This window comes from Myxocyprinus asiaticus, chromosome 36, assembly GCF_019703515.2.
Source record: "Myxocyprinus asiaticus isolate MX2 ecotype Aquarium Trade chromosome 36, UBuf_Myxa_2, whole genome shotgun sequence".
In the NCBI taxonomy this organism is placed as follows: Eukaryota; Metazoa; Chordata; class Actinopteri; order Cypriniformes; family Catostomidae; genus Myxocyprinus; species Myxocyprinus asiaticus.
The window spans coordinates 15,607,056-15,616,610 of record NC_059379.1 but is presented as its reverse complement, the minus strand read 5'-3'; the positions used below and the strand labels follow the sequence as shown (position 1 = coordinate 15,616,610).

General features: G+C 35.9%; 1 pseudogene; it reads left to right on the top strand.

The window, feature by feature from the left end:
• The first annotated feature begins 41 nt into the window (after positions 1 to 41).
• On the top strand, positions 42 to 6,727 carry LOC127427481 (gap junction beta-3 protein-like; annotated as a pseudogene).
• Positions 6,728 to 9,555: the final 2,828 nt, after the last annotated feature.

The window sequence follows — 9,555 nt, the reverse complement described above, 5'->3', positions numbered from 1 at the left end:
TAAATATAGATATTATGGTTCTAGGCAAAAACTTACATTTGAGGGCTTGTGCTTCACCTGGTTGAAGGAATAGATCCATAGTGGAGTGGCTAAAGGTGTGAGAAACCATTTTTGATGATGCTTACAGTTTAGCAGAATATGAGTGAAACAATGACAGCAACATCATTGTTGGACACACACCAGACCTTCATTCCCCAAAAAAACATAAATTCAAGGTATGTTTGTTTTTTAATAATCTTTTTTAAAAGCCACACTGTTATTTTAAATTCATGGATTAATGTTTTATCAAAATATGTACCAGATATTGAAAATTACAGCATTTACATACACTTTGTCACCTCAAAGATCAATCTCTTGATTTAAGAACTTACTTAAAAGTATACTTAAAAATACTTTTATTGGTGTAACCTAATTTGTTAGGTTATTTAGTCAGATTAAACAACATTTGTTACTTAAATAATACCAGTTATTTAGATGCTACCCCATCAAGCAAATTTGTAGATTACCTGACAAAACATTTTACACTGAAAACAATATAAACCTAAAAATTGTGCTTCATGTGGTAACACCTAAATTAACTGGTATGATTCAAGTCCAAAATATTATTTTACATATATGTTCTGAATCAACCTGACTACATTAGGTTACACCAACAAAATACATTTTAAGGGTTAGGTCAGATAGAAATAGCTCCGTACAGTAATAATAGTAGGTTACCACATTTACAGTGTAAAATTGTGTCAAAGCTTGAAAAGTTCAACAAGATTTCTCAATTTAACTTTAGTTCTCTTTAAACTTATAATTCTCATTGTTTGCAGAGACAGAAGACAACAAATTTACATTAAGTTACACCAACACAATTAATTTTAAGGCTTAGGTCAGGGGGAATTAGATCCTTAAAGTAACAATTGCAGGTTACCGCAGGTTGCACTTTTTTAAAACTGTGAGTCAAAGCTTACAGTTCCACTAAATTTCTCAATTTGACTTTAACTTTGTTTCAATTGCACTGGTGTATGTTTGGAATAATGTACAGATTTTGCTCTTATGGAAAGAAATTGGTACTTTTATTCACCAAAGTGGCATTCAACTGATCACAATGTAAAGTCAGGACATTAATAACATGAAAAATTACTATTACAATTTGAAAAAAATTTCAGAACTTCTTAAACTACTTCAAAGAGTTCTCATCAAAAATCCTCCACGTGCAGCAATGACAGCTTTGCAGATCCTTGGCATTCTAGCTGTCAGTTTGTCCAGATACTCAGGTGACATTTCACCCCACGCTTCCTGTAGCACTTGCCATAGATGTGGCTGTCTTGTAGGGCATTTCTCATGCTCCTTACAGTCTAGCTGATCCCACAAAAGCTCAATGGGCTTAAGATCCATAACACTCTTTTCCTATTATCTGCTGTCCAATGTCTGGGTTTCGTTGCCCACTCTAACCTTTTCTTTTTGATTTTCTATTTCAAAAGTGGCTTTTTCTTTGCAATTCTTCCCATAAGGCCTGCACCCCTGAGTCTTCTCTTTACTGTTGTACATGAAACTGGTGTTGAGCGGGTAGAATTCAATGAAGCTGTCAGCTGAGGACATGTGAGGTGTCTATTTCCCAAACTAGAGACTCTGATGTACTTATCCTCTTGTTTAGTTGTACATCTGGGCCTTCCACATCTCTTTCTGTCCTTGTTAGAGCCAGCTGTCCTTTGTCTTTGAAGACTGTAGTGTACACCTTTGTATGAAATCTTCAGTTTTTTGGCAATTTCGAGCATTGTATAGCCTTCATTCCTCAAAACAATGATTGACTGATGAGTTTCTAGAGAAAGCTGTTTCTTTTTTGCCATTTTTGACATAATATTGACTTTAAGACATGCCAGTCTATTACATACTGTGGCAACTCAAAAACAAACACAAAGACAATGTTAAGCTTCATTTAACAAACTAAATAGCTTTCAACTGTGTTTGATATAATAGCAAGTGATTTTCTAGTACCAAATTACAATGCTGTAGTACTCGAGATCGGTCTTTTTGAAGGTCTCGGTCTCGTCTCGGAAATCAGCCGCATTTTTACTCGGTCTTGTCTCGGTCTCAGACAAAGAGGACTCAGGATTTTATTTCAAGACCACAACTGTGGCGATATCACTAAATTGCCTGTGCATTGTCTGATTTATTTGTCAACATCATTACTGTGATTGGATGTAAAACTTCCTGCTTCAAATGCAAGCAATAACTTTATTCATTTCTAATTTGAATTGTATGTTAGTCTACTGTTAACAGCTGTCACCCCTCCCCGGAAACTGTGGCTGTCAGCCAAATCTTCTTTAGTACAATTTGGCTACCTAAACCAGTGTTTCCCAACTTGTGTGCCGTGAAAGATTGTCAGGTGTGCCATGGAAAATTATCAGATTCCTCAAAATAATTAAATACTGTTTTTCCCCGGGCATAGAGAAGGTAGAAGAGTTTTAAAGTTGCCAATTCAGTCTATTTTCAATTACAAAGTATTTTATGCAACCAGTTTAAATATTTTGTCCATCATAACATTATTGTTCTAACAAACTCTAGTCCGCTGTCAAACACAACTCCTCACATGCCCACAAAATGATGCTTCATCATCACACTTGTAGTATAAACTTTAAGTCAGTCAACCAAATGAATGAATAGAATACAAGAAGTGTATTGTTTTTCTCACAGACTAAAAGCTGTTTATTTGTGCACAGCATTGACTAACAGATGATATGAACAGATGTGGCTTACTTGTCGCGTTTCTCTCATGAAACATAAAAAGAATATGAGAAACTGTTACATACGATTACTAAAAGCTAAAAACACCATGATACGATGTGAAGATTCTCTGTAATCTTCACGGAGCACGTTTGACATCTGAATCAGTAAATGGAGGCTGGGCCGGCTGATCCCGGGTCCTAGTGCCTGACGGATCCAACCACTGTCAGTGCGACTTATGTGTTTTTTTTTTTCTCTCTCTCTCTATCAACAACGCGATTTTGACCTGCTGCGACTTATAGTCAGGAAAATACAGTGAATAAATAAATAATAAAAAATGTATTTGCTGTGCCATTACAAGAATTAATTTGCAAGAACAAATCTACAAATTGGAAAATTTGTTGGTTTTTCATTATCCAGTTAGCGCTCTTGGCACCTGTGACCTCATTATACAGCGTACCTATGTTATTTGCATTTTTTGCATAGCCGAATTTCAAACTACTAAGACAGACAGAAAACATGGACAAGTTCTTGAAAAGAAAAACTATCCACAATGGTTATGTGGGATAGTGGTGTGCCATGGGATTCTTTTAATCGTAAAAAGTGTGCCGTGGCAGAAAAAAGGTTGGGAAACACAGACCTAAACCACAAAGAGTTCATCTGCAAAACATACAAAAGAAAACATACAGCAGTATGTAAATTCTGTAATGCAATGCTTACCGAGACGGCTGGAACCACGTCAAAGTTTTATCGGCACTTAGAGAGGAAGCATAAAGAAAGGTAAGCTAATTGTAAGTGATGCTAGCAAAGTTAGCTAGCTAAGATTAGCAATCTGCCTCTTGCTGCATTCCATTCAACCTGGAAAGTCAGATTTTCCAACTTCCTACTGGGAAAAGTGCAGTGGAACGCCACTTGAAGTAGTAATTACAACTTGGAAAGTCGTGCGGAAATTTTAAACTCCGATTTCACCGAGATGCAGGTGCGTGACTTCACACAATCTTGTCAGCACCCAGGAAGATGTACAAAATAAGTGATAAACATTCACTTTTATTAAATAATATTGATAAATTAGTCCAAGTTCCTACATTACAGGATATTAAAGCTTGTTTAACAAATGTTAGCAGAGTAGCAGGTGTTCAAAACATGGTAAATTATACTCTCTTTTGATAATCGTACACCTGTAGCACAAATGCTTGCATTGCAGATTGTATATGAATTGGGTTGCTCTGGTGACAGTCAAACACCTGCTAAGCTAACGGGAGCGTTGTAGTTTAGTTTCCTTTAACGTCATCTTCCAAGCATCTTCCATTGGAATGCCTTTAGTCGGAGATCGGAGATATCAAGTGGAATATCCCACATCCGACTAGGCAGCATCTGTACCTAAACTCATCTTCACCCCTCACCGAAAGAAATTAAGCGAGTATTAGCTATAGGCCTACATATTAGCTACCTATGTATTTACTGTTTTTTAGGGCACTAGTTTCAGTTGCTTGCCAGCTATTTGCCACCTAGCTCGGTGCGCAAGCTACCTAATTTAGTTAACATATATTGAGGGATGTACAGTTGCTAATGCAGTGTTAAATTTGTGAGAGATTGAGGGGGCAGGGTATGTAGTGACAAATTGTTGTTCCCAAGTTATGTTTTTGCTTGTGATAAACAATGACGAGACAGGCCACATAAAGCTATGTAGCTAATGTATATAAAGTTACATTACATCAGCGTTAGCTAATGTCAGCTCAGACAAAAATGCTACACGCCACGGTAACGCTCCCTCACTTGGGTGAGAGAGCTAGAGATGTGACAGCAGAGAGTGTGGACCGAGTAATGCGCCTCCACTTATATGAAAAATTTACATTTTAAATAGGCTGCTTTGCTTATGTTTGGCATTCTCTGTTCTAATTTACAGATTTAGCTATGTGGTTAGCAAATTGCACATACTTATACAAGGCTTGTTGTGTTTTCAGAAACAACAAAAAACTTACTATATTGTTTAAGAAAAGACAGAGAAAAGTGAAGACTTAAGTATTGAATAATTGTTTGATATATTCTGTACATAATGATGGTTTCTAGGGGAAGAGTCATCCAGAAAACTTGATGCAATGCTTGCACAAAAATGTTATTGTTTTAGGTGGATGGTAAAACATGGAAAAGGAGTGTTGAATAAAGATGGTTAAGTTGAATTCAGCTCCTTAGTGTTTGTTTGTATTTGCTTGCTCATAGAAAACAATGGAAAATTCACACACATAAAATTCATCTCTGCAATGCCTTTTGATTATTTTATCAAGACATTTCTCATGGTACACTGATACATACACACACATAGATCAATCTGAGGAGTGCCTATAGTGTGCATGTTCCACATTTTATCGTAAGTGTGTCATGAAGTGTGGGACTCGCACTGGTCTTGTCTTGGTCTTGACTCTGTCTCACCCTGCCTTGGTCTTGACTTGATCTCGATACACTCTGGTCTTGGTCTTGACTTAGTCTCGGTTTTGGTGGTCTTGACTACAACACCTCCAAATTATCAATTTAGCATGATTACTCAAGGATAAGGTGTTGGAGTGATGGCTGCTGGAAATGGAGCCTGTCTAGATTTGATCAAAAATGACTTTTTTCAAATATTGATGGTGCTGTTTTTTACATCACTAATGTCCTGACTATACTCTGTGATCAGCTGAATGACTCTTTGGTGAAATAAAGTACCAAGATTCTTCCAAAACAGCAAAATCTGTATATTATTCCAAACGTTTGGCAGCCAGTGTACATTCTTCCATATCTTAGACAGAGGACTACAAAACCACCCAAGAGCAATGGCAGCGATAGTTACTGGGCTCATTCTGATACTCCTCACTGCATTGGACTCCACCGCCACCTATAAAGGTCACACCATGTGGTTTGGCTTGCTCTGCATATGCCTAGTGACCATCAATTTTGGCCCAGTTTCCCTGGAAAGCTGTGAATGAAGACTTCCACTGTAACTGCACCATACCCATCTGCATCAAAGCCTGTTTTAATACACACTTTGACAGTGCTTTAGTGATGTCTTGGCATTTCCTCTTCATCCTTTTTGTGCTCTCAGTTCTTCTCATGGAGCTTTTCTCCTTCCAAATTCGATCGTCATTCCAGAAGAAGGAGAGAGAAATGGCATCTCAGAGTGAGCAGGGAGTTGCCGTTGATCCCACCATGACTGTTGGTGGGCGAATTATGATAGACCTCCACAAGGGCAAAGCCAGTGTGCTGGTGTACCTGTTCAGTGTGATTCTATGGCTTGCTGTGGAGATTTCATTTGTGTACATTTTGCTTTACTGGGTTCTGCTTAAGTTGTGATGCACAAGATATTCACAGATGTGCAGTACACCAATGTGTAGTTCGTGGAGCAGCAGAGAAGAGAATGTCTGTCTATGCGCTACTGTTTATATCTGCCCTGGTCATTGTTACAAGCTGTCTGTTCTGTCTCTACTCCATAGGCCACTATCTCTGTAATGGTTAAAAAAAGACTTGAATGCAAGTGCCACAATTGCCTGTAATGCAACTGTATATAATGACCTTTTTGCCTAAAATGCTTCCTTATAGTAGCTTACTGTGATTAACTAAATTATTGTATTTTATAATTAAAATGATTCTGTGTCATTTGGAATGATACTTTGCAATAAACCATAAACAAAAATGTGTTTTATGTGTTAAGTAGATAAGAGAAGTAAGTCATCCTATTTTTGACTATGTATTCATGGTGTTTCTGGGTCAGGCATTTTTCTGTGGGCTGGGTGGGTAAGTCGTTTTGTGTGTGTCCATATCACTTTGTGTGAATGCTGACAATGCTGTTTTATTGCAGTGTTCAACTGTTGTTCTTTTCAAACCTCATAGTGTAGTGAAAATGACATTATGTCCTCATACTGTATGGATAAATTGATGACTAAAATGTTTTATATACTACAAAGTACCATCAATACTACTTTCTTTTGCTGGTCAGACTTTATTTCTTCATAATCTCTCTCTCTCTCTCTCTCTCTCTCTCTCTCTCTCTCTCTCTCTCTCTCTCTCTTAATATTACATATAATTAATAATTAGGATAATGGTATGTTTTGAGCATTAATTAATTACCAAACATTTTGTGAGATAAATAAATGTGGCTGATGGAGCAGATTAGTTGCAGAGGTCTGTGCTGCAGCAGTGTTTCTCCACCTGTTCAGGCACCATAGCGTCGCACTCCTTATCACTGGCACATCTGCGCACCTCACCATCTTCAAAAAGAAACACACAACGGCTTTACAAAAGGCTCTCAAAATTGGTTTGGAAAATATTCATAATTGTACCATTAGCCTTGATGAGTTTGGTTATATTTATTTTCAAACTTCAATATCAAATATTCATTAGGCTGTATCTCAGATGATTTGTGCAAATGAGCAATCTGCAATAACAATAATTAAAAATAAAGTTTTGGTATTTAAGGAAAAGAATATGGTCAACTCACAGGCTGGCTCGTGCATTGTGATCTTAATGCAGTTACTGAGGCCAGCGCTGCATTCTCTCTCCTCTAGCTGATCACAGGTGGGATTATCTTTGTCAATCTTCTGGCAGTAGTTACACTTCAGTGCCTGTGCAACTAGTGAGAGCCAGCATGCACAGTTTCAAAAAGCTGTACTTTCTGTTGTAATATTGATTAGCAAATTTAAAGAGAAACTTAGTAAACTTATAGTAAAGGCTTCTGAGCTTAAAGATATAGTGCTTTTCTGTATTTTATGCTATGATTCAGACCAAGATACTTTATATTTTCTATAAAAAGCATAGCTAGTTTACTGTTATAGTATTACAGAGAACTTATTTTATTAAAAGAGGAAATTGTCTTCAACTCACCACAGAGCACACCTAAAAACACAACCAGAACCAATGTGCGGGATCCCATCTTTTTGTTTTATATCAAGCTTATAGAAATGAATAGCAGTGAGTCATTAAATGCAGACTGAAAACCATAGTAGCATTACAGTGAATATAAAAGTTTAGATATATAGATAGATTTATTTATGAGTTATTAAATAACTTATTACAGTTATATCTAGATTATTAATGTAAGTTATTATCTAGAAATCCAATTACAGCATAACAAATGGCTTGACATTATAACATCTCTCTTACCTTCTTAGACTGTAGTGTTGCCCAAAAATGAATCTAGGAGATCAACAGATATGAGTATCATATTTATACTCAACACCTGATAACAAGTGTCCTCCTCCCTGCACTGACAATACAAAAACTTGCTCAGGTATATCACATATCCTCTGTGATAATCCCCAAAAGGTTCAGATCCTTGGTTTATATAAATACACTGTCATAAAACAAACTTTAAATTATAATTTATTTTTATTTCCAGTATGAACAGAATAATACAAATGTTATGCATAACATTGTAGGATTTTTCTTTTTACAAGTATTTGATATGCTTTTCGAACCACTTTGAAATACCAGTATATGCAAATTATATTGTTTAGCCAATTACTACATTTTAGCCAGTCACATTGAACAAAAATCACTATATGTTTAGGACAAATTGATATATTTAAGATATTTTACAGACATGGTTTTGAGAGCACCATCTCACACTTTGCCACAATATTGAGGTCATATGCTTTGTGTGAACAACAATGGTGAAACATAACACTGTCCCACCCTGATGCTCCCAGTTTCTTACCCAACGGCTAAAGCAAACCCTATAAACCCAAATAAGAACATTTCTAATCACAGAAACTGGAACACAGTTCAATCTCATTCACATGCAACTATTTTGGAGTCGAGATACAGTATAAGCATAAGTTCTTCTCTTTTAAATATTACGCAAACAGATTAATGGAGAATGCTATTATTATTATTATTATTATTATTATTATTATTATTATTCCATAAACAATTACTAGAAATAAACATATAACAAACACCATAACAAGGAAAACCCAAAACAATAGCTCTAAAACTGCCTTTGGGAGAAAACAAAACAAAAAATCTGATTGAAAATGTCAAATACTACTGCATACAGAAAAATAATAGTCTCTTAAAAAATGACACATTAACAAAACATCATACGTATAAATGAAGAAGCATGATACTTGATGCTTTTCCCTTCTTGATCCTTGTCATCTTAGTGGACAATTGTGTTGTAATCCACAGAACTCTCTTTATACAGACACATTGAAAAAGTCATACTACATGTCTGCAAAGTGGATGGAAATATACATTTATCATATAATATCCAACCTGTAAATGCACTCAATTAACAATCCAGGTCAAACACTGCAGAACTATTGTGATGAACCCAGGGAAACAGTAATCACACAATCTAACTAGGAGATCAGACTGAGCACAGTGATTGAGTACAGAGGAAACAACTTCAACAGCACAAACAAAATATACCTTGCCAGTATTCCACATTGAAATCTCTGTGAGGGAAAAATAACGATGGAGGCCTTTGTGCAGTCAAATTTTGAGCACAAAACAAAATAAAACAAAAAACAAACAAAGCATAAAATAATCCGAACACTATTGAAAATCCTGGGAAACTATCCCTTTAAATAAAAATAACTAGACAATAAATATACAAATTAAGTAACTATATATATATATATATATATATATATATATATATATATATATATATATATATATATATATATGTGTACACACACACACACACACACACACACACACACACTATGTTTTTATATCATTGTGGGGACTCTCCATAGACTTCCATGAATTTTTTGGATTTTATACAGATCTAATGATAATTTCTATCCCCTAACTACCCCTACCCCTAAACCTGACCCTCACAGAAACCTTTTTGCATTTTTA